The sequence below is a fragment of the Dermacentor andersoni genome, chromosome 3, assembly GCF_023375885.2.
Source record: "Dermacentor andersoni chromosome 3, qqDerAnde1_hic_scaffold, whole genome shotgun sequence".
NCBI classification, from domain to species: Eukaryota; Metazoa; Arthropoda; class Arachnida; order Ixodida; family Ixodidae; genus Dermacentor; species Dermacentor andersoni.
Window position 1 is genome coordinate 37,469,995 of NC_092816.1, and position 26,818 is coordinate 37,496,812.

The 26,818-nt window shown below is 49.4% G+C and overlaps 1 pseudogene; it reads left to right on the top strand.

The window, feature by feature from the left end:
- The first annotated feature begins 11,530 nt into the window (after positions 1-11,530).
- The window catches only part of LOC126520712 (uncharacterized), a 93,814-nt pseudogene continuing 78,526 nt past the window's right edge, over positions 11,531-26,818 (top strand).

The following is a 26,818-nucleotide window of genomic DNA, read 5'->3' on the forward strand; positions in this document are numbered from 1 at the left end:
ACCTTCCCACGGCTAGACCTGGTTCTTAGCGCTGCGGAAGCGAGGGTATCATATTGTTTGTGTCGGCATCGGCGGCGTTGTCCCTGAAACCAACTCCGCAGCTGGGGTTGACTAACTATCGGCGTCAGCGGCATCAGTCAGTCGCTGCTATCTCTTCCCTCCTCCCTTTATCGTGTTGTCCGCTTGCTGCGCGCGCTTCTGCCCCCATCGTTTGCCGCTGGGTGTACACGCCGCCCCCCTCCCCCCTCTTCCTGCGAGTCTCCGGTTGTCAAAGCGCCGGCTCGAACTTAATTCCTTTCTTCGCTCCTCCTCCAATGCAACCCCTGTGCGGTGGCAATCAGAGAGCCAGATCGGTGGCGGCGGATCTGTATATGTGCACCGCCCGAGCCGAAATTGCCGCTGCCGTTCGCCCTGTGCGGTGGCAATCAGAGAGCCAGATCGGTGGCGGCGGATCTGTATATGTGCACCGCCCGAGCCGAAATTGCCGCTGCCATTCGCCACTGCGAAATTATCTGCCAGTTCTTTCTGAGCCATGAGCGAGACGACCGATGGAAGTCCTCCGTCTGCTGCTGCTGCTGCTGCTGCTGCTGCTGCTGCTGCTGCTAAACGAGCTGCCAGAGCAGAGGCCCAGCGCCGTCGCCGTCAGAATCCAGAGGTGCGTGCCGCCGAAGCAGAAGCTTACCGTCGCCGCCGTCGAAATGATCCAGGAGTACGCGTCGCCGAAGCAGAGGCTAAGCGCCGCCGCCGAGAAGACCCTGCCGTTCGCGCCGCCGAAGCGGAGGCTCATCGCCGCCGTTGAGAGCAACCAGCAGTAAGCGAGGCTGAAGCAGAAGCACAAAGCTTCCTTCATGACTGTCAAGAACTGTTAGTGGAGTCTTTGTTAAAGGAATACGTGTGAAAAATAAAAAAAAAATTCCGTGATAGCGCATACATGTGTTGCTCGATTTCTTTGCCTCAATCTATCGAAAAGGTGAAACAGCTTATTTGCTGCGCTCAAATTTCGCATTAGGAAGTAACGTAATCGTCGGTAATTTTTTTTCTTTTCTCAAACTCATATTGATATTGGGCCGCGCCTGGGCAAGCAAGCCAAGCTTAGTTGCCTTTTTTTCGTTTTCTTGTTGTTTGTTTCTGTGCGTTCGCCGTCAAGCGCACGTTATAACTTACGGGACGTACTTTTCTCCCCCTCTGTGTAAAAATAAAAAGAAACTGGCCGGCAAAACAGCTATTTCCTTTTCCAGTTTCGCTCCCACAGCGCATGCTGCTGTCGCCAGCGTCGATTACAGCCAGCGCTTAAGAATTTGCTCTGCGTAAATGAAGTATCTGCTGTATTTGCCACAGTGAAAAGATTCTAGGCAGGTCGTTAAACTTGCGCGCGCGTTTTCCTCCTTTTGCATTCGTAGTGCACATTCCGTTTCTCTCAGTTCTTTCGACAATGAAACGTTGGGCAAAAACCGATTACCAAAGTGGACAATAGCGTCGAATAAATCAAACAACCGACCCGCCTTGGCTACGTTATTTGCAGAGGTTCATATGTGTGTCATACTGGAAGCGCCTCCGCCATCCCCCTTCCCCCCCTGTGATTACCCAAGTGCAATTGAAGCGACGGGCCTGACTGCGAAGTCACAATGAGTCGCGGGGCACTATCCTTATTTTTTCGCTTGCTTCCGTTCAAGCCAATTAAAATAAACGTTCGCCGGCAGATTTATTTTTCTTCTGTACGCCTGTTTTTCATTTCTAAACAACACAAGTCAACGCTGCACGCAAGAGACAAACACAATACAACGCTAGGGCTGTACACGTCGCCTGCGTTGTGCAATGGTGACCTTGTTACATGCGCCAACGAAAAAAAAATATATTACGATAAAGACGGTCAAAACCAGTTTACAAGCAACGGGATCAATGACCTCTTGCACTGGGTTTGCACAGTGGAATGCTCGCGAAAGGGTTAGTAGCGCACGCGCTTTTGTTCTGAAGCAACGACGAGAAAGAACTTGTGTAGCTTACCCGAGGTGGAAGGATGTTTGTTCGGGTTTCGCTTTGCCTTTGCGCAAACGACCGCTCCATGTCCCGAATAACTTGGTCATCACGTCGTTACGTGCGGGCAGCGAGAGGAGCCCCGCAGAAGGCAAACGAGGCCCTGTGTAAGAAGGAAGGCTTTTGAGATGAGATATGCGCTGTGCTTCACGAAAAGTGCGTGCAGCGTCACGCAAGTCGCGAAAATTTCAGCATGGACCCTAAGGGGGGCAAAAAAAAATAGAGCGACACAGCCAGTGCCTCTCTTTTGCACTTCGTGAAAATCCTTCCCTGTGTTTACAAAGACGTTATCATGTCAGAAAGGGTCAACCAGCCTTATGACGTCTTCAGGCTTAGATAAGCGAGCACTTTGAGATAAGACAAAAAGGAATACGTACGATAGGCTTTAGTCCTGCAGCTAGTCATGTAGTGCCTGATTGGTTAGGTTTGGTTTGAGCAAGAGTTAGATGAAATGGAAGGCATTTGGCTCCTATCTAGAAATAAAGTGTTTCATTTCTTAATTAACGGGGGGGGGGGGGGGGGGTGAAGGTAGCATCAAATAAAAGTTAAAATGAAAAAAGAAAAAAACGACAAAAAAAAAACGATATAGCACGGCGTCGTGTTCCCTCCGGCAAGCAGGAGGACTTGACAACACCCGCGCACGTTAATCCAGAGTACGCGCGACGTGCCAATTGGTAATGGAAGCCGTTACCTCGAGAGACCATGATCGCGGAAATGAGCCACGAAACGAGAGACTTTCCCTCCACGCATGCTTTACAGGGGGCGGAGCCGAAAGCGAAGGAGGAGTAACGTGGCTGCACCTCGAGTTCGTTTTCCACGCTTTCGTGGTGAGCACAGTGATGAGATACCCCTCAAGCGCGTTCTCTGACATGCAAGCAGAACTCGTAAAGAGTTGGCTTGGCCACTATAATAAGGATAAAAAAGCATGCTTTTTTTTTCTCCCTTCTAAAAAAGGATGACATGCTAAAATTTCACCGTGGGGTCCAAGAAATGCTCCTCGGCTACCCAGAAAGGCAATTCCGAAATAAAAAATCAAATAGCGCTGACTTCAGCCATGATACCGCTTCTAAGCTTACTTAAGGCGACAGCAGCAGGGGCTCTCACAAAAGACAGCGTCATTTTCGCAACAAAACAACTTGTTTGCCATTCACACAATGTCGTCCGCGAAAAACTTTTGCGGCCTCCAAAAAGCGTGCACGAAAAGCCGCCACTTTCGGAGTCCTTTGTGGCACGTCGCGTGCTGTGGTTTGGTGGGTTGGCCGTCGTTCTAAAGCCACACTACACCCATTCGCTTGAATAGGGGAAGAGAAAATAGAGAGAGTGAGAAGTGGAAGACACGGCACGTGCGTATGCGCCCCATTAAAGAAAGAAGAAAAGAAGGGAAACCAAACCAAACAAAACACAACGGAATGAATGAAACACAGGCAGCCTATGAACAGTACGCAGATAAGACGAGAGCAGAGTCATGTAGCTGAAAAAAATTCCCGGAGATCCTTGCCGGCCTCGTATCGAGTCGAAGCTCGACCTTTCCGAAATAAGGAAATGGTGAGCAGAGGTTTGTTGAAGACTAAGCCGATGGAACTCGCTCGACAGCACAGAGCGAAGACTGCCGAAAGTTGGGAGCTGTAAAAGCAAGCGCTAAACCGCTTCCCTTCAGCGTTCATAAAACGGGCACGCTAAAGGTATTGAAAACGAGACGGAAACGCTCACAGAGTCCCGCGCACGCGAATAACGTAACCGCCCACCACCACCACCATCATCATATTAATCATCAACATAATCAGCCTATTTTATGTCCACTGCAGGGCGAAGGCCTGTCCCCGCGATCTCCAATTACCCCTGTCCTGCGCCAACCAATTCCAACTAGCATTCGCAGATTTTCTAATTTTGTCGCACCACCTAGTCTTCTGTCGTCCTCTACTGCGCTTCCCGTCCATGGCAACATCCCAATTCTTCTCAGGCACACAAAGCACATAAACAAAACAGATAAACAGATAAACAAAAGACACTTATATGCTACGTACCAAGCACGCAAATGCAACAAATGTTCGCTGGCAATAAAACAGAAAAGAAAGAAGAAAAATCAAAGAAACAAAGCAATAAAAGGAAAACATGTGACGGCGTTAACGACACCAGTGTAATGTGGTCGTCATTTTGATTGAAGCGCTTGAGCTACCATCAACTCTACAAGAGACGGCAAGCGCCAGGAGATAGACGAGTCAACACTGCATAAGCGAGCGTCGTGGAGGCAAAGTCAATATTATTGCACCGTGACGTTGCTCGGAGACAGTAGCACTTGTGCTCCTATGAGCTGCTTTCTGTATTTTTGTCGGTGTTTTCCGATTTCTTTCAGAGAAGTGCGGAAATATATATATATATATATATATATATATATATATATATATATATATATATATAGAGAGAGAGAGAGAGAGAGAGAGAGAGCGCAGAACCGCCTGAAAGTTCTCGCTTTGGATGATATGACACATCCGATGTTGTCGACGCCATGAGCAGCCGAGCGCAGTTTTGACTACCTCTAATTAAGTTAGGCGAAAGTGGGCAAAATGGCACGACTCTCGCCTCAAAGCTGCTAGCAGTTTGCACCTCTATTTGTACAGTCTAAGCAAAACAGCAAAACTTCAGGTAGACGATAACGTGTCCTTGAAATACGGGCAGCTCTGTCTTCCGAGACATACAACTTGAAGGAAAGCGCCTCCAGTTTTCATCAAAGGTAGCATCTATATCTGAAAACTGTAATGCACAAATTGAAAGAAAACAAGAACAAATGTAGTCGAGGCCAATATATATATATATATATATATATATATATATATATATATATGAGCGACAGGAAGCATTCACAAGGAAGTTCTGCAGCAATCTTTCTTACCATACAAAGAAATAACGGGCAAGATACTATTACAAAAAAAAGAGTGAGTGTAAAGTGAGCGACGCCACGCCCTGCAGCCTGCACGGACTCATAATGTAATCTCCCGAGTGAAATTGAAAGCGTTACGAACATGAACGGACACGCCAGACGGGACGACAACGCGCAAACTACCTACTGGTTTATTGTCACTGAAACGGTGAGTGGGTGGGGGAGGGGGGGGGGGGGCGCGCATATACGAACTGCATTCAGGGAATATGCCAGTGCCTAGCTTAGAAAGAATGAATGGTTAGAGCAAAAAAAAAGGAAAAGAGCGTGAGAGCCTGGGACAGGAAGAGCACATTGACACGAGCGGGTGCAATAAATGATCCAAGTATAGTACAGCCAAGCGTTTGATTTTCTTACGTCGCTTTTTATTATAATTCTTCTTCTTCTTCTTATTATTATTATTATTAATACAGCTCTACTCTGGTACCGGGAGGAAGATAAAATCTGCGCTTATGGATTTCGCTCGTAGCTTTGTCATTGCAGCGGACAACAGCATTTCTTTCAAAATTCGCTATCCAGGAATAATCCTTTCTTTTTTCTTTTTTTTTTTTCAGTGCGCAGGGAAGTAGCTTGGATGCGACCACCTGTTGGCAAATGTATTTATTTAGCTTCGATCTTTCACCGCATTACAGTGAAATGCCGCATTACAATATGTATGAATACTAAATGACCCAATTCCCACTAACCACAGAGACGTAGGTTTATAACACATGTTGGGACGCGCTTTTAATAAATTATAGATTGCCTTATAAACTGATTGTTAAGATGGAACAACTGCCGTCATCGGCATTCTACGAGGTGTCCATGATCAGTTGTCTTTTTTTTTTTTTTCATGTGGAAATAATATTCGTAGATAAAAAAATTGTGGTAATTCTTGGACAATTATTTCGCTACAGTGCAACAGATCAAGTGAGAGTACTGCTCAGTTAGGGGGGAAGGGGGGACGTCGTAATCATTATCAATTTGTGACTTACGCGTCTTCGGCGTGAGACAATTGGCAAAAGGAGTGAGGAGAAGTCGACCCAGTAGCGAAACGATAAGATTCCAGACTATGATGGCTCTCTTTTGACTTTGCCTTGGCAGACCGCTGAGTCACAAATCACCACGTGGGCGTGCAGGCAAGTGTCCGCCAAAACAAACCTGTTAATGCTGAAGCGCAAAAGAGAATGGACATAGCTTATTACCTCTTCAGACCGCGAATATGCCAGTGCAGTCCAAAACGCGCCAAAAGTGACGTCACTACCCTTTCATACTTTTTTTTACTGGCCCTTTTTTTTTTTCTTCTGTCGTGGGGTGAACCGATTAATCGCCCACGTTGCGGGCCTACTGCTATCCTTTCTTTTTTCCTGGTCCCGGCAACCAAATTCTTTCAGGGCAAATGTTTCCTGTTAGCTTAAGCCAAAGACCAAGATGAACGAAACCAAGGAAAACTACAGGAACCAAGCGAGCTTAAGGCCTTGACAGCTGAAACAGCGCTGAAAAAGAAAGAAGAAAATCATAGGAAATGAAAATGGTATAAAAAAAAAAAAAAACTCTCTCAGATTATGAGAAAGTTCGAGCCAGCTATGTAAATGAACGTGTTCAGTGAAACTGCCATTTGCTATATTGTTTTTTCTTCGTTCTCCTTTAATTAAGAGCCTTCTTTTCTGAGGAATACGTCGCAAAAGTACCGGAGCTTACACGGCGCGAGAATGTACGTACATGACCAATATGATTACTTAGCTTGTAGACCTAACGTCCACAACTGCTTCACACAGCAGTGTCGACGGCTCCCGGAACTTTAGAGATTTCCTGCTTTCACAGCGTGCAGTGAGTCGAACAGCAATGAAGCTACGCAACGTAGCGATCCAGCTAGCCCCGATAAGTTGCCTGCCGAGAAAGTGTTATATAAGTGTGCGTGTGCGTGCGTGTGCGTGCGTCTGTTTGTGTGCAGGAAGAGAGGGAATACTTCATTGATCGTGTGAAGTCCGGGAAGCTCCGCAATCCATCGCCTTTTGAGAAGAAAGTGGCGGGACAGTCCGAACCCTGTCTTGACAACAAAATTACATCTTCTCCGACCACACTCCACTTATCCTGCACCGACAAAAAATGTACTTGCTTTATAGGTAACGTAGAGAGAAAACTGGACTCACGCATAAAGAAGATAGATAGGAAAGGTCGCGATTCTCAGCCGACCTCCTTCCTATCTTCTTTATGCGCGAGTCTAGTTCGCGCCAAAAACTGTGTTATCCATAAAAATAACCCACATTCCCACCAGTAGGTATTGATGTGATCTCCACATGTTCTTTAACGTTCCCGAAAGTAGGAATATTGCCCGAGTGTGAAAATGGCTGGAGTGGCGTTAAGGCAGCAGTCAGTCCCTTTCGTTTATGCTTATCGGCGTTCCCAAATGACAAAGAGTTGACTGGGAAATCCTAACCCAAGAGGTCGCCTCATTGATGTCGGCAACGTGACATCATCAAAAAGAAGGCGCTTTTATTCGAGCAAGAAGCGGTTTTATTTATGTTTGCTTTCGTGCCATTTCATGGTTCTAAATCGAGACTTCTAATTATAATCAGATATCATGTGCCGGATTTTGCGGTATTTCATTTGGCTAAAAAGAAGCCCATCACTACCGCCATTCGTCTGAGGCAGACCGACACGGTGAATGACCACTAGAGTCATAATAGCAGCTCTAGTAGCTACGACTAGCCCCCTTGCCTTTCTCACTTTCTGTCGTCTATTTCTCTTCTAGCGAATCGTCCTTGCTACGTGAAACTGTAAAACCGGAGGCATAAAAGAAGTAAACACGCAAGTAACAACACCGTCACAAGTCAACATTAAATGTAAACCAACGCACGCAAGGGAGTCGACTCGGCTGCATAAGGCGACCGCGTCTGAACAACAATCGATTCCTTCCGAAATCGAACATAAACGGAAATCTAAGCCAGCTTCATCGATCGACTCTCCGTGCGCTCTTCTCGGTGAGTCACATTCTCTTTATTTCGTAGTCCTCCCGACACTCAACACATCTTGGACACGCGGCGAATTAAGTGCACTGTCAAGAAACGATAGGATCGCAGCCCCGATCATACTCTTTGCTATTGTTTCGGGACGCTTACATTGCAACAGCCCTCTGAATTCTCCACTACAGGCTTACAACGAGTCATAAACGAATAGACAAAGTTATCGCGAGTGTTAGGTTGTGCTGAGTCGCCTTCCCGTTTTACTAAAAAGCAGCGGTGCTCCAGGCAGACAAAAACAAAGCTACAATAGTACGAAATGGGAGAACACGAAGTTTGGACGTCTACGTACCCATAAGAAGAAATGGAGTTCCAGCCACTGCTTTTTTTACGAGTAGGTGCGTGTTACATTTTTAACGCAGCTTGGAAGAGTAATCTCTCTCGCTGCTAAAACGACTTTCCTCTGCTATCGCCTAATGGTAGCTTAACGTACCCCATTTGGAAGCATACACTCTTGAAAAAGTTTGCGCCCTTTGGGGCGTATCTTGTCCCACAACAGTAATCGTCATCTGCCTTGCTTGCGTTTCCTTTCTCGACACGTCTGCGCTCGTCATTTGTCTGTAGAGAATGCTGTGTCATGCTGATAATGCGTATGCCGTTCGTGACCTGGAAGTACTGGGCGCGCAGCGCTAACGAAAAGAAACACGGGTAATACAGATGACGATTATTGTTGTGGGACCCAATAAGCCCAAAATTATGCAAATTGTTTTAATAGCGTACGGGAACTCTAGCAGAAGCAGTTAAATGTGCGTCAATTACTTATTCCCGCATAACGGAACCGCCACGACTTCCCTTTTCTTAGACTATACAAAAAACAACCATGGGGTAGGTAGGTGGGTTAGTTTTTACTTCCTCACTTCTTCACCTCATTTAAGTCTTCGTTTGACAATCTAATGTTGTGGTAAAGCAGGCCAAGGAAGTTGACAGCATCTCCAATATCATGAAATAGCGCAACAAATCAAGAGTCAATGTGTCTCTACTCTACACTGCGTCGCTCATTTTCAAGACACCAGTTGCGATGCAGTGTATGTACCGCAAATCAACGAGCCAACATTTCAAACTTTTTCGCGCATATTTCAAAGTTATTGAATCACCTTTACTGGTGAGCTCACATGTTTAAGAACGGGTTGGAAATGCATACCATACCTTTCCGCGCTAACAGATGCAAACAGCGAACAAAGTGCACACAGAGGGAAGCGCTTTCTTGTGTGCTTGTGCGTGCAAGAAAGGAGTGTTCTTGACTCCCCTTGACGCAATAGCACTTCCTGACTTCCTTGAGAGGAGTTCTGCTACAATTCGAATAGAGTAAGTGCACTCCGAGTTCATACAAACAGAACAAATTAAATGCGTAGTGAATTCGGGACGAGGACTCACGGAGTCGCCATCTGTCCGAAGCGCCTCCCTTGCGTAGTACGAGTCACCACCACGGCGCGCTCCTCATAGGTCTCGCTGAGGGCGTTCAATAGAAACACCACGCGGTAACCCTCCTGGACATTTATGTAAGTACTGTCAAAACGAGGGAAGTTTTTGACTGTCGATATAATCTTGGGCAAACTGGAAGCGCAGAATCGTTTACAGGCGCTATCTCTTTACGGAATACGTGCGTGAACGCCACTGTGCTCGGTCGCCGCGATGGAGTCTCCCGAAACACCTTCTTGCGTGAAACGTATAGGCAAACGCTGTGAGCAAACAATGTGAAATATGCGCTTATAGTGGGCTGTCTGTATAACTAAATGGAGTATAACAGAATGAGGTCTCAATCCAGCGATCGCACGAGTTCGCAGCGACCGACTGGGCGTCTGCATGCATGTCCGCGCACACTTTCGCTTTCGCTGCGTGCGCGTTTACGCACCCTGCCATGAGCTTTAGGCCGCAGAATATGGGCATTTTACAGTACAGAAGCAACCATTGTTGCGTGGACGCTATCAGAACTTTTCAAAAATGTTTTCGTTACAGCGACCTCAACTCCTACGGCGACTGCTATGAGCCGTCGCGATGATTCAATATTTTTTTTCTTTTAACTTCTTGCACGTTTTATTATTATTTCGCAAGTTGCGTCGCGCTGTATGTTTATCGGTCTTCTCAGCGTGCGATTTCTCGCTGCTTCTTTTGTAGCGTAAAGCTACACTAGGCGGGTTGCAGCCGAGCTTCGCGTGCTTCTGCGACTGCCATACTGCGCATGCGCGAGAGCCGCATGACGTCACGAGAGGCGCAGCTGCGCAACACCCTCTCGATATTGAGAGGGCGCCGGCGTGTCTGCGGAGACTGCGAAAGATAGGAGGCGCAGGCGAATTGAAGCGCAGTCTGCGCAGACACGCCGGCGCCGTGTGCGCCCGCTGAGTCATTTAAGGCATAAATATAGTCTGACGTAGCGTGAACGCACGCACACGTTACGTCACGTTGGCGAGAGCCATGGTTCGACGCACTGGCGCCGCCAACGTAACCAGACGCGGCCAACCAGGCCAACGCGATTCGACGCCCACGGCGTCTAAAGGCCCGTTTAAGGCCCGTTCACAGTCCGACGTTATCGGCGCGCGGGCGAACGTCGTTCGCGGTCAGTCACGCTACGTCGGTTGCGCTGCGCCAGCCGTGATGCCATCCCCTCTATACTTCAACGCGCGCGCCGTAGGCTGCTATTTTCGGAGCACGCGCAGAAGGTTCACCAAGTCGCGCACCGTCCGCAAAACCCGTCTGCGAAGTTGCGTTGGCGCCTTTTTCTTCGCGCGCAATGCATTGTGGTGCCAGAGTTCCGCCGACTTTGACGCGCGAATGGCTCAGGAGTCATATCGGCGCCGGGCCCGTCGGGGCGCGTCGGAAGGCGCCGGTTACGTTGGCTGCGCCGGTGCGCCCGACTATAGAGGGGTCGTTTTCGCCGACGTGAAGTAGCGTGCGCGCGCGCGCGCGCGCGCGGACGTTACGTCGGACTATAAACGGCCCTTAACGACGCTCGCCCGCGCGCCGATAACGTCGGGCAACGTGCATTTACGATTGCGGCGCCGCGCGGCACTGCGCATGCGCGAGCAGGGCGCACCGTGCGTATAGATGCGCGGGAGAGACGCTTGATGCAGCGCGCTCGACATGGAGGTTAACGAGAGTCGAGCCGCTGCCAGTCGGCGCAAACGACTGGAAAATTAACCAAACATAACCATACATTTACGCTACGTATATCCTGACGTAGCTGAGCTAAACCACTGCCAATTTTTTCGTAATCCAGTGCATTAATGATGACCATATGCCATGCCTTTCTTTAATGTGCGTCTTACCACTAAGTTTCCGTTCCAGTGAACTTTCCAGTATCTAGCGTCAACAATTTGATAGACCAAACCGTCATGACATTAGCCGGGCAGCGGGCGCGGGCGAGCGTCTCAGTACGCGTTTTCTGTTACTCACAGAACATCGCAGTCCCGGCGCCCTAGCAGAAATCTTCCTCGCCTCGGTGCTTGTTGCATACCCGAGTTGCGGCCGGTGGCTGTCTGCCGCTGCTAACAAAACACAAGAGCTAGAAGCAAAATTGGCCAGGCTTACGGAGCCTCGGGCACAGGACGGGCCTTCGGAGCCCATGCAGCAAGCTGAGGTGGCAGAACAACACGACAGGGCCTCGGTCACTTTAGGACTATCTAGCGACTCGCAGTGCTCGGACAGCACAACAGTCGAGCGCATGCCCATTATGGAGCACCGTTTGGAAAATTTAGAACGCAGAATTGCGGACATGCCAGGTAAAATTTTAACAGACATCAGGACTTCCTTCCGGGAACTCTGGGAACAGCAGCTCCCGCACATTGTGCAGAGCATAACTCCAGCCGTGATTGACTCTGTCCTGTCCACCGTACAGGAACGGGCTAGCGTCCAATTTAGGAACAGCCGCTCTCGCTTTCGTTGCCCGCGACCGGATTCGCGTAGGCGAAAGGTGGTCACTCGTCAGACCATAGGCTCCCAGGAACGCAGTCCGGCTGCCGCCTCCCCGGAGGTCGTGGTGCCTCTTTCTGAGGCGCCATCGCCTTCGTGGAGTGGGCATGCCCCTCAAAATTAAAAGCAACATTCACTATGGCTAGCCGACCCCAGCGGAAAGCCTATAATAAAGCCGTAGAAAAGAAATTCGAGATCATCCAGTAGAACTGCAGAGGTTTTCGGAGCTGGAAAAAATGGTCGCACCTCCAGCTCTACCTGCAGTCCTTCGGTTCCGTGCCGGCGGTCCTGGCTCTAGAGGAACCCGGCGGGAAAGTTAAATTCCCTGGGTATAGCTCGTTTCAGGGATGTCTTACAACGCGTATCCTGGTGAACAAGGCATACACCGCAGTCCCGGTCGACCGCGACTTGGAGATTGAACAGGAATACACCATGGTCAAGGTCCTGCCACTTAAGCGCCATTACCCGTCAATACATATTCTTAATATTTACTGCCCTCCGCAGAAGCAGCGCGTAACTTTCAACGAAATCTTCTACCGCGCGCTCAAATCGGCTGACAAGGATCCTCTCGTAATTGTTGGGGACTTCAACGCTCCCAGCCTTCATTGGGGATACCGATTTGCGAAGGCCAGAGAACGCAAACTGGCGGAGTTAATCTCCACATTTCGTCTCACGCTTCTCATGGATCCGGCATGGCCCACACACGTGGGCAATTCGTTAACGCGTGACACATGCCCTGACCTATCTCTCGCTAAGAACGCTAAAGATGCCGCCTGGGAGAACCTGGGGGACTGTCTTGGTAGCGATCACTGCCTTCTCCGGATCACTCTTCTGGCAAAGGCAGCTCGCAAAAAGTAGGGCGAGGCCACATTGACCGATTGGCATAAGTTCAGAATGCAGGAGGTACCTCCCGCGCTCTTTTCAGGCGGTTACGCTGAGTGGGCAAAGCAATTGCACACAATACAGCAACAACGCGTTACGAGAGTTCAGACTTCCGAAGACATTCCCGCAGTGGACAATCACCTAATGCACCTGTGGGAGGCGCGCCGAAGCCTTACCGAATGGTGGAAGAAACAAAAGCTGAATCGGAAGCTTAAGGCTCGCATTATCGAACTCACGGAGCAAGCCGCAGCGTATGCTGCCCAGTTCACGGACTCCAATTGGATGGAAAAGAGCAATTTGGCAGCGCGTCAAATGAGCTCGAGAGGGACGTGGCGTCTCTTTCGCAGCCTCATTGACCCCACTCAGACGAGAGGGGAGACGCAACGACAACTTCTGCGGGCTTTGCACGGGTACCAAGGCACGACAGCTCAACTCGCGGACACGCTGTGTGAGACGTGTCTCTATTGCAAATAGGACCCAATTGGCACCGAGTACGAGTACGCGGCAAGCCTAATTCAGACCTTGATGCCTATTTTACATTACCGGACCTTAGGGCGGCTTTAGCTAAGGTGCGCAGAGGTGCGGCTGCGGGCCGGCGTCACATACCAGTGAAACTATTGGTGAATCTTCCGGACTCGGCCTGCCTTCACTTGCTAGAGTACATTAATGAGATCTGGGACGGGCGTCCACTGCCTCCCGATTGGAAGACCTCCTTGGTCAGTTTCATTCCTAAGCCAGGTAAGACCGTAAATACCTACAACCTAAGGCCCATCTCACTGACTTCGTGTGCGGGCAAACTTATGGAGAAGATGGATCGGGATCGCCTCTCCCCGTACATAAAAGCTAAGGGCCTCTTTGCAGACAGTATGTTTGGTTTCCTCCCGCATATGTATGCACAGGACGTCCTCCTCCTACTACATCGCGACATAATACGACCCATGGCCATGCGCCTCAACGACAAAGCCATCCTTGCCCTCGATCTTAGGGGGGCAACGTTCGCCACGGCAGCATCCTGGCAAATCTGAGCACCACAGATTACGGGCACAAGACATTCGTCTACGTTAGAGATTTCCTCTCAAAGCGTCAGGCCCTCCTTAAGATCGAAGATGGAGAATATGGCCCATACACCATGGGAACACGGAGAGCGGTCTTGTCGCCACTACTTTTCAATATTGCCATGATGCAGCTTCCACAACAATTGGCCCGGGTGGAAGGCATCCGTCACGCAATTTACGCGAATGACATAACAGTTTGGACTACTGAAGGGAGCGTTGGGAAATGGAGGACCACCTCCAGCAGGCCACCTCCATCGTCGATAGCTATGCTATCCACTGTGGTCTCCAATGCACTCCGGCGAAATCGGAACTTCTTCACACCAGAACCAATCCCAAAGACAACACGAGTTTGCATCTCTTTCTGATGGGAGGTCCTATTAGAGAGGTCAAGGAAATCCGGATCCTGGGTCTGTTCATTCATCACAGACTCAGCCCGGAATCCACTATCGACAAACTCAAACGCGTAGGCGAACAGGTCGGACGTATGATCCACCGCATTTCCAACAAACGCGGCGGGTTGCGGGGCAGAGACGCGCTTCGGCTCGCCCATGCCTTCGTAACCAGCAGGATCCTATACTCGTAACCTACCTTCGCACTACAAAGAAACACGATGAACGCATCGACGCCATCATAAGAAAGATTACAAAGCGAGCTTTGGACCTCCCGGTGGCTACCTGCAACGCTAAGTTGATGGCTCTAGGTGTGCTTAACTCCTACCAGCAGTTGAAGCAGGCCCACCTTGTGAACCAAAGCACGCGACTCTCGCAGACGGTGTGCGGGCGCCACCTGCTAGACCGCTTGCACATACAACACGAGTGCATTCCAGCGGAGACATGCAGGCTCCCGGAGCCCTGGCGTCACGAGCTCTGGGTTCCTCGACTCCCGCGCAACATGGACACGCAGACACATGAAGGCAGACGAAAGGCGCGCACTCGGGCCCTCGAACACCTATATGGATTAAAGCAGGTTGTATAATACGCTGATGTGGCAGGGCCGTCGCCCACTGGATTCTACACGGCTGCCGTAGTTCACCAGGACCAAAGAGTTGACGAGCTTTCCTACCGCGCTTTCAACTCCGCGCAGGCCGAGGAGGTTGCCATAGCACTTGCCGCCTCGGACTCGAATTCGAAGGTAATCATCACAGATTCGCGCAGAGCCTGTGAGCAGTACCTGGCGGGCGAGGTATCACCATTAGCCTACCGCATTTTAAAGCGAGCCGTGAGGGAATCTGACCCCTCACCCAAACGCATTATTTGTACTCCGGCCACCAGGGCGTTAGAGGTAACGAGGCTGCGGACGCGGCCGCCCGAGCGCTTATCCACCGGGCACCTCAACCAGACTCTTCCTGCTCAGAGATTAGACAACCGCTTCTGCGGTTCAGGGAAATTCTGGCAGACTATTACGAACGTGATCGGCTTTCCCCGGTCCCTGCTAAGGGCCTGAGAAAGGCCGATAAACGAACCCTGCGGCGCCTGCGGACAATCACCCTGTTATGTCCTGCAATAGCAAAACATTTTGACCCGAAAGTTGATGGGCGATGCTCTCACTGTGGGGAAGTCTCCGATAACTTTCACATGGTGTGGGCATGTCAGATGAATCCGCCCCTTTCCCCCAACCCTTCCCCCGCTAGAGAGGCAGCCCTACTCAATTGCTCGGCGCTGGAGTCTCAAAGGGCGCGGGTAGCCACACTAAGGACTCCACCTATGTAGCGGGCAATTCTTGGCCTGCAAACTCTCAATTCATTGAATAAAAGTTTTAAGTTTCAATAACAGTCTTAGATTGAGTAACTGCGCTTGGAGCCGATAGGTACGGTAGGTGTCCCGACATACTATTCTATATAACGTAGATAGTTTCTCAGGTTATATACGTAAATTGTTTTCCAGCATACTCGTTACATCGTAATAATTGCAAAAAAACTGAAGTGGCGCAATGAAGTTATACATGTTGCATAAGCCCTTTATCTCATTTACGCTTGAAAAGAACATGTACGCTCTGTTTCACACTCAGGGGAAAACTCGGAGCGCATTGCATCGCGATGGGGCGAGCGCTTGAGTCAGGCGGCAGCAGCAGCGTAGCAGATCGCGCAGGCCCAGGTGCTGCAGGGGCGGGGTCTTGAACGGCGTCGTCTGCTGCGGGCCGCGCGCTGGCCGCATTGTCGGGAAACGTGCTACTGTCAGGGACAGTGGGCCGACCTCATTGTTACTACGTGAAATGCGCCGGTATTCTTTACTAAGCGTTGTTCGACGCCCACTGATGCGCCTCGAAGGTAAGTTCATCGCTCAAATGTGCAGGGTAAGTTCATCGTTCGAAGGTGCCGGGGCACTGCTCGTGTTGTGCAAGAATTGCTTAAAGAGCGCGCCGTCACTCTCCTAGAGTGGCCGCCCCGATCTCCGGGCGTCGACATCAACAGCGTCGTCAACAGACGACGCACGCTGATCACGACACCGCCCCGCAAGCGTTTGCGCCTGCCCGAGCTGCTGCCGCCGCGCGACTCCAGCGCTCGCCGCATCGCGATGCAATGCGTTCCGAGTTTTCCAAACAAGACAGACTGTACTGTCTATTGCTGATACAAAATAAATTACCATAAAGGTTAGCCAATCGCTACCGGCAACCACTGTCGAACCATTACGTTTTTGTTTTTGCGTTTATTGATTTGCCCACTTTGTAGGTATTCGTCGGACGAAAAACGTGGGCCAACTTCCTAGGCAGAGCAGCCTAACAGCTTTTCAAATAGCAAGCTGTCACGATGGAAAAATGCGAAAAAATGGCTCGTGGCGCACACCCCAGGCTCTTCAACGCGTGACTTTGGCACGAGGGGAGTATGCCTGCGATCGTGTGCGAATAGTTATAGCATTTGGCTGCTGTGCTAAAAGGGACAGGTTAGATCCCACCATCGGTCTCGCATTACATTATAGCAATATAGGCAGACTTCGCCGAATTTGGAGGTATCTACACTCGAGGCGTGCCAAGCGTTCGCGAGCGCGTCACAGCGTGCACGAAATTGCAAGTTTGCTATAGATACGAGCTACAGAAACTGTACTAACGAGAACTGAGAGTGCAAGGTTGCCTGCGACGCGCTCGTGTGCTGATGTTGAGACGCCACAATCATACCATTCAAAATGTGCGGTCGCATAATTCGGAAACTAGCGGTGCGATTGCTGCAGCCTGTATATATAGATATTTATTTTTATCATTTGGTATACTTTAATATAATTGCGACAGTAATTAGCAATTATACGGCTTTTCCATTGGATTGGATTGGAGCAAACTTTTTTTGTGGTTGCAGTTGGCCGCTCGCGCGCCCCGACGAGGGCCTACGTCATCTACGACGTTGCCATTACTCGTTGCAAGTCTCCGCTCGCCGTTGCCGGCTCGCTAGGTCCCTGCCTTTCGAGCGCTCCGAGGACCTGATGGACGGCCCAGAGCTATTGTTCTTGGTCGTAGCTCTTCGCGGCTGCCTCGAGCCGCGGTGGGATCGTTCTTGATCTTGCTTCAACTCGATTTTTAATGCTGTCCCACAAGATGTGCGTGTAATCTGCCGTCTCCCTCCGGTAGACTGCACTTATCTGTCTGGTATGTTTTGGGGTACACGCGATGCATCAGTCCCGGGCTCGGTAGCGATCCGGTGTGGAGCTGTCTCAGTAGTACCGTCTCCGCTCGACACAGCCTCGGGTGCGGGGGTGGGAGAGTCCTGCGAGCCAGGCGGTAGGTCTTCGTGATGTCGTTGTAGTCCGCCATGCAATCCTTGGCTCCGAACCACGTCGGACGGTCTATCGCCGGGGCGCGGTTGGTTAGCGCTCGCGTGTGCCGTCTCATTTGCGTTCTGATGCGTCAGCCGCGGGCGCCGGGAACCATTTGTCTTGCTTTTCTGTCTTGCAGTGTGGCGGCTCGCAGTACGCGTCGGCCGTTGGCGAAGTTTTGGCCTTTGGCGAAGTTTTGCACCGCCTGCCTTGAGTCACTCAGCACCGTGTGGCAGTCTGCGTCGGCGATGGCCAGGGCGATGGCTACCTCCTCCGCTTGTTCCGCTCCGGCGCTTCTCACGCTCGCTGCCGTCCTCGTGGCGCCGGTTGACGCCTCTATGACGACCGCTGCGAAGGCATTCCGTTGGTATTCGGCCGCGTCCACGTACCGAGCGTGATCGTCGTTGGGGTGCAGGTCGATGAGAGCCTTAGCACTCGCCGCTCTTGTTACCTTGTTGAACTCTTGATTCATGTTCTAGGGTATGGGGTCGATTCCTGTCTGGCGTCGGATCTCTTCGGTGACGGGGAGCTTCATCTCCGCCTCGCTCGAGCGTCCTATTGCCAGGTCGTCCAGTATCTTCATCCCGGCTTCGGTCGTGAACAGCTACTCCAGTTGAGAGGTCCGTTGCGCTTCGGCTATTTCTTCGAGCGTGTTGTGTATCCCGAAAGAGTTGTAAAAGGCGGGTCGTGTTCGTCGACTTGCAGCGTGCCATCGATGTAAGCATCACTGCCACCGGTCACCCAATGCGCGATATCGTACGCGTAGATGGTGTGCCTGACGTCTTCGATGTCCGCGAGCTTCTCGGCCACTCCGGTCATTACCAGGTTGAATAGCGTCGGCGAAATGACAGATCCCTGCGGTGTGCCGGTGCTCCAGAGCTTCTTCTCTTGCGTCTGTAGGTCGCCTGCTCGTAGCTCGGCGGTCCTGTCCGTGAGGAAGTCCTTGATGTAGTTGTAGGAGCTTTCGTCCATGATGAGCTTGGAGACTTGGGCTTTTCCAGGTGCATTCGCCCAAAGGTCCTTGCCAGCGTACTGTCCTAGTAACGAATGTTGATGCGGGGCACACGCGAGAAGGTTGGAAAGTGGTTGTTTGGGCGAGTTGTTACTAGATTTCTGAATTGAAATGAATAGTGAAATGAAACAGAAAGCGCCAAAACACGTGCGCTGTGGTAAGCGCATGTGTCCTGTCCTCTTTCTCTTTCGCGCTAACATATCTTTTTTCTCTTCCGCGCTAACATATATTCACGGAGTCTAGAAGGCGTGACGAATGAAGCACACGAACATGAACGCAGCGAAATGGGGGGGAAAGAAGAACTATGTGAGCGAGGACACAGATTGGAGCGTGAGGACGTGCTAAGCACATGCATGCACACACAAAAAGACATGTAAAAACGGAACCAATTCTTGAGATTCAATAAAACATCGGTAAGTCGGAACTACAGAGCGCAAGGGAGCTCAATCGCTGGGGTTTACGAAGCCGGTATCAAAAGAAAGAGAAGTCGCAGTTCCGCCCGAAAGGCGATGTATCGATTGCGATAGCAAAATTACTAAACAGCTTTCTGAGGTAAGGATGGCAATTTTATCGGCTGTATAAACTTTTCAAGGTTAGATTAGTAACTACATTAGCAAGCATCGTGTCAAGCGCGCAAATGCAGACGTGATCGCACCTCCCTCGATAACGGCACAAAAGCACCGTGAAGCCGCTGGAGTGAGGAAGCGCGGCAGCAGCAGCGAGCAAATCGACCTTCGTGCTGGCTCTCACTTCAACGAGAACTACGCGGCCAAAAGACAGCGCACACGAAGCTATCAGCGCTCGCAATCTGTCCCCATCGCAGATCGGTTTCAAGGTAAAGCACGCGCGACCGCGCCATTAGCCGCAGCCGCCAGGGTAGAATGCCCCCCGCGGTGCCTTGCGCGTGACGGAAGACTGCACGCTTGCTCCCCGCATTCCCCCCCTTACGCCTGCGAGATTGAGCCTCTACCGTCGCCTCACCCTCGCACGATGTCACTCGCACATACAGCATACGGCACACGGGGACGATGTTATCGCCCTTGGACTTCATTCGGAGCATCGCGATTGTAAGGCCGCATGATTGTTTTGCACAATTTCGCACTGTCGCGAGTTTTGCAGGTGTTATGTGTATAGGTACGGGTCCACTTACCTATTGCCCGCTGACGTGCAAGTTTTGCCAGTCAGTTGCTACCGCGGGCGTCAACTTTTCCTGGGGCGTTGCCGCACATCTCTAGCCACGGCGTGACTAAGTCGACTGTGTGTCGAGAACAATACGCGCGTCCTCAACTCTCCGTCGCTGGAGCCTAGTTCGACGAAGCAGGCTTTGTGCCTGCACCCGCGGCCGCCGCCCTCGTCTGCCGCGAGCGGGGAAGGGCCGCGGGAACATCGAGGGAGACCCCTTCCCACGCACCGTCCTTGAAGTAAGCCCCGAGTTCTGTGAAGACAGTCGGACGGCGGCGTGCTCCGTAAACCTGTGTGTGCGTGTGTGTGCGTGTGCGTGCGTATGTGTGTGCGTGCGTGCGTGCGTGTGTGCGTGTGCGTGTGTGTGTGTGTGCGTGCGTGTGTGTGTGTGCGTGTGTGCGTGTGTGTGTGTGTGTGTGTGTGTGTGTGTGTGTGTGTGTGTGTGTGTGTGTGTGTGTGTGTGTGTGTGTGTGTGTAAGCCCTCGCGCAAGGAGGCGGCCGTTTCCGTCAGCTGACAGCCGTGAGATGGGCTTTGCGAGGGAGTGCTGTGTCTGCGGTGAGTGCTTGGTTCTTACTTTGACTCTCTAGGCTTCATGTTGTGGTTGTTCTGTTTAGAACAGTAGGGAAGCTAGATTGTTGAGTGTTAGCTACGTTACGTTTTCCTAGCTAGATTTAGATTTAGCTTTTTATCTTTATGTTTTCCTAGCTAGATTTCTCCTAGCTAGAAATTTCCCACAAGTCTGAGGTGGTGCCCTGGGATATTTCTCGGCGTCATCTATCCGAAAAAGCATTCTACGGGCAAGATCACGACGACGTGTCTCGCGCAACTGTTAGATTCCCTCCATTTTTCTCTTTGTCTATGTATCCCACTCGCTTTAGGGCCAACTGCCCTTGGTGCGGCGCATTACCCACCCTAATACATGCAACCTGGGAGTGCACTAAGCGCAATCATAGGCCACATAGCAATGACACAATAGAGTAGTGGGAGGCACAGCTCGGGAAAAACTTGGCAGGACAAAAGTCCCATAATTAGCCAGGTCAGGCAGGCCGCAGAGGTCAGTGGGGCCCTGGACTGGGCGCTCCGACCAGCCCTCCTCCTTAAGATCTCTTCCTGTCAAATAAAGTTATATATATATATATATATATATATATATATATATATATATATATATATATATATATATATATATATATATATAAACGAAAAGAAAGGGAGTTAACCGAGGGGCCCGATCTTTATTATTCATATCATAAGAAGCCCACAATAAACACTGTCACCAAGGACAACATAGGGGAAATTACTTTTGCTTACTAAATGAAATAAAGAAACGATAATGTAATGGAAATGAAAGTGGATGAAAAAAACAACTTGAAAAACAACCTGCCGCAGGTGGGGAATGATCCCACAACCTTCGCTACCTTCGGCAGCTTCTATATATATATATATATACGCTACCGAATGGCTTTCAGCCCTAATGAATTTTCCAAGGAAACTACTCCAGCTTTGGGCTTAGCTTACTTTATTTCCTGGGGCAGTTAAAAATAAAAGTTCTGAAGCTAATTTCGGGACGTCGAATTGCCAAACACCACGATGGACTACTGTCTTCTTTTTACTTCTTGAGCAAGGAGAGCGCAAAGAAGGTGTCTGAAACAGTGTTTAACGGTACTGTTTTTTTTCCCCGATATCTAATATGCTGGGGTAAACTATTTCCAGTGATTATGTGAACGCGCACGCCGGTGTGGGTTTACACAGTAGGGTGCCATAAATTGGAGTCTGAGCTGCAATCGTGTTGTCTAATTTTGTTCCGTCTTTTCAAGCAGTCCCCAAGTATTCTCGTAGTCACGTACCAACAACATGTTTTCAAGCATAAACGTTGAAGGCCATTGCATATGTATATACAATGAATGGCATCTACGTTAGAGAAATGAGCATTAAGAAGCTATATATATGTTCATAAGGAAAGCACCCTCTGTGTGATCGTAAATACAACCGTAAAGCCGATGGGGGAGAAAGGGGGGAATAAAGAAAGAAACAGAGAAGAACCATGCAACAAGAATAAACGTGCACAGCTGAGCAAGCGTTCAAATATATTCATAGTTTAAAGCGGAAACAGAGCAAGTAACCAAAACTTACGTCGTGTTCTTAAGTTCCGTTCGCTCCTTAAACCTTGAGACCTCGAGTATGCAAATAGTGGACGCGGGTCTGTCACAGTCAGGTACTGTCGTTTCTTCTTGGAAGAGAAATCCGAAACGTGTCTACGCGGTATACGTACTGAATTGTGAATGTTCGCGGCAAACACGTCACATGCCCGCGTGATGGGCCACTTCAACGAGAGCGTAAGATTTCACGGAAATGGTATGACAATTTGTTTTACAAGGAGATTTCACAGGGGATACAACCAGGTCACTTATTCGAGAAACACCTCTCACGTACGATCAATTCATGCTTCATCTTTAATTAGCGTGTTATTGAAGCCTTGCGATTACCGACATCGGACAGCAGTTGCTCAATTGAGCCGTTTGCGCGCAAATGTTATTAGGGTAGAACTGCTCGTAAAAGCAGACGACAGCCAATTGCAATGATGAACATGCTGGGACGGCCAAGGGCAACTTAGGAAAGAAAGTTTAGAAATTCAGCCCCAGGAGTTTTCTAATAGTTCTTATTAAGAAAACTTCATGTGATAATCCGCACGAAACGTTGTAAGTATGCGTTCCGGCTATGTAGGGAAGATTACCATGCATAATGAACGCCAGCCACTTTAATGTGACAGCGTGTAGGCTATGTGATGAAATTCCAATTAGCGCTTCAGAGTTGAAGGTTATTCTATGGTACAGCCACTTAAGAAGCGAAAAGCCCATATTCAAATAAAGTTTAATTGCGAAGCACTCGACAACCACATGACTGGGATACGGAAAGATGTATGCAAGAAGCGGTTAAGCGGTAAGGAGATCGTGTGTCATCGAAGAACGAATGTCCAGTCTGACGGCGACATCGATGATATAATGATGTCTGGCGGTTAATGAAAGTTAAGTAGGCACGATATGTGTTTTCGTTACGGACGTGTTCGTTCTTCGCCATGCAACATGTTCAAGAGTGTGCAATGAGTTTGTGTGTCTAATAGGTTAATTTTTTCGAAACTTCCGATTGGTGGCTCTCAAGTCGAATAGGTCGTCACACCGCAATACACATAGCATCGCTTAAACGCCTCGTACAGAATCGCCGCCGTTTTCTTCAGCAACGTACATTTTAATGCGCCCTAAGCGTTAACCCTATGAATTTATTGATAATAAAAAGACACATCATTGCGCCATCATCACTAAGTCATTTGACCAAGTGTCGTAGCTATATAGGCCTTAATAATGACACGGTTACCAATAATACGGATTTAAAATAACTGGTGCCCCTGCGCGGCAAGCGCGTGCTCTTTTGCAGCGGAATCGTTCGTAACTGTCATCGTTACCATCATTCTCCCTACCTTGTAACTCCAATAAGCGTTATTACCTCTTAAATATTGGCAAAAAATACATTTGACAATTGTGGGCAGTGAATTTTCGAAATGATTACGAATCAAATAGCAAATACTGATCTATTCGTATTCAAAACTCTGGGTATTATCACGTCCCTACTAGGTAGACAACTTGAAAGTAATTTTTACTCGTTATTTCTTTTTTTTTTCTTTTTTTTTTCTGCACGTTCCTGTGCGTCTTGACGCATTAAGAAAACTGTCGCCGGAAGGTACGCACGTCGTGCTGTGAAACGCATAGGCTGCCATATAGCCTGAGTTCCGTATTTGTCGTACCCCAAGTATACCTTCGAAGTTCCCATTAGACCCCACTCCTCTCTCTCTCTCTCTGTATATATGTATGTGTCTGCGTGCGAGTACTTGCGTGTTATATATACCCTGCCTACGTTTATTGTTATTCGCCTACTACGATAACTGAAAGAAGAGACTCCAGACACCATAGAAAAATCCGTTTTCCATTTCGCCTCAGACTTGGCTCGCTATCCCCGCAGGGTCAGCGGGTATCTCAGGTTGGGGTTGGCCATAGCAGTAAACACGGGATCGTAAAGAAACAATTGTGCCCTTCTTCCTGACGGCTCGGGAGTTTTCCTTTTAGTACAATATGAAAGAAACTGACGTTTTCTCCAGTCAGTCTGCAAACTTCGCACTAAAGCTGTATATGGAAGGGCGCCGCAGACGTAGGGTAACAAACACAAAGCTGTCCAGATTTTGCGCTTCGCAGGATAAGCAACAAAGATTATATGTGAGCTGGAGTAATATCTACGTGTTTTTTGCAATCGTTTTATGCGATAGCGCAGCTTCCATTAAGCAGAAGCCTGGTTTTCTAACCGAAGCAGAGAAAGGTAAACATTGGAAGCGTACGATCTCTCGAATACCACGGGTAACGGGAAGCTTTTCCGAAATATGCGGTAAGGAAACAAACGAGCCAAGATGCAGCACGACGGGCTACCTTGCTCTATTATTTTTCTCGTGCAAAGTTCTTTTTTTTTTTTTTCGAACCGTCACAAAGGCAAAGGCTTTCACACCTTTTGTATGCGTGTATTTTTGGCGTCTCTTTAATGTCATGGTCTGCTACGTACGCTCTACGAAACAAGATAATCGAGTGGCGTGCGCTTCTCCTTCGTCTCAGTGCGTCCTTTTTACAGATTACGATCGATTCGACGTTTGTCCGAAAAGATGACGGTAACAAGTCGTGCGACTGAACAGCCGTTTGACAGCCATAGAATTTCGCCTAATTGCTGGGAAGACAAAGAAAATATACAAAAACGCTCGTCATATTTTGCAGGTTTTCACTGACGACTTACACGCAGAGTTGAAGGCCTACTGCGAGATTATATTGAGTTCCAAGTTAACTTTTTTTTTGTTGTTAAAGAGAGAACGAAGTAGAGAAGCCTCCACCTGAAGCAAACCTCTAGACAAGGGCAAATCGCCTCCGTCAGGGCAACAAACAATGCCCGAAGTTGGCTAATCAGAATAATAATAACAGCAAAGAAAGTAGCACTTAAAGGCGCAGCATGAATGAGCGTTGACTTCCTGAAGTGGCGGTCTTAAGTTTGAAAAGCCTGAGGTGCATATTTCTTTCCTTTATGTTTTATATTTCCTTCGGCATAAAGTCATAACGACCGCTACTGGATGGTGTTCGTGACCTCACGGTCCCCGGACTTTCCTGAAGTCATAACCTCCCGCGTACCAATATGCAAAGTTGAAGACAACGCCCCTTATACAGGACGAAGCAATGTAAACTTAAAACGATTGAAATTTCATCAAGTTCGCAGGAACTCATGGTGCGGAAAGGCAGACGTGAAAACACGGACGCAAGGAGAAAGACCTTTGAGTTGATCGTCGACGTTTGTGTGGTCCTTCTCTAGCCATATTTGCAAGCCTGCCTTTCATAATATCACCGATGACCGAAAGCTTGCTCGTCAAGGTTCCGTTCCCGACAGCGCTACATATATGGAGCGTGGTCACAAGAAAAGAAATGCGGGAGCAATATCGATTCTGATGTCTCGGAGACGGTTGCCGAGGCTTCCTTCAACCCGACGCCGATCGTTATAGGTGCCCACACCCTCTGCTCTTAAGGACCCCGGCCCAGTTAACGACGTTATGCGCCCCAACACCGCGCCAACCAGCCTGCTTGGATCGAAAGCCATCACCGAGTCGTCCGGTTTATTGGAGCAGCTCGCTGTCTGCATTCGATCTCGCTACGCCGCGCAATATTGCGATAGCCAGATCGGTCGGGACAGACTCGGGGACCTAGGCTCGCATTCACCGACCATTTGGTATCGGGAGAGGTGGTTCGTAACGACCCGTGCGGACAAATGAATACTCACAGTTAATATCACGGACGGCAGGCGAAGAGCAAAACGAGTGGCTATGTCTCGAATCAGCCATCAGAGGTGTTCTTTTTTTGTCTTTTTTTTTCGAAGTACGCATTCTCTTACTCTATTCTAGCCGGTCAGCTCATGAAGACGGCACGCAGGCATAATTTCTGCCGTGAAGCGCAGATATAGGTAAATGAAAAACAACAAAGAAATCTCCGCGCGTGTGTCTGCAAGAGACGTCACGTTGTCTGTGTGAAACGAGTCATCAACACGATGGACGGCAGCCGACTGTAACCGCGCGAAGCACGACCGCCTGGCCTCTTTGCATTGCATACCAATTCCGTCTAGACTCCGCCGAAGCTTGGCAGCTTGGCGTTGCCGGGACGACGATATTTTCAACGTAAAGGTGGATGGGCGCATGTATACATGTGCGATGTCTCTCTCTCTCTCTCTCTCTGACTTGTTCTGGTCCTACTACCTCTTTCTCTCCGGTCCCTCAGTGCAGACTTTTCCCATTTGTGACTATTCGTATATCATGCTAAACGACAAAATATTTTTGCGTGTTTGCCCTTCGTCACAGTTGTGCGACGGTCCATCTACGTCACAACTGCCGGTGAGGACATGTCGACTCCGACTGCAGCTACAACTGTCGCCATATGTACGTCATGCTTTCCCAAACCTGTGATACTGGCACAGTCTCTGGCCAGCATCAGCTTCGATGTCGATGGCCTGGACAGTACAAACGTATTCAATGCAACCCAGGGGACCCTACCACCACGCCGGATAACGCAATTTCATACTTGGTCGGAACACGTTGTGTCTGGCACCACACACGTGAGGACGAGATCTCCAGTTGGCTCGTTCAGAAACTCCCCAAAGTTATAAATTGATCCAGTCGCCATCTTGCAGCAAGGAAGCAGTTCGCTCTTCCAGACTACTTTAGAATTTTGCGCAAGTAAAGCAATAATTACACTGGAAACAACAGCCAGATTATGCGTAATTGAGGAAATGCCGTAAAGGCACAATTATACACTCTGTATAGAACAGCGAAGGTCACCAGAATAGCTTAGATGTATATTTAGATCCATGGGATATACTGGCACGTACCCATTCTGGGGGATTGGCCAAGAATCGGGTAGGTCGAAGGGATGGCAGCACGTCGAGGCCAGTGGTTACGACGGCTTCGTTTGCACGACTGTACGAGAATATTCCGTGCATCGTTCAT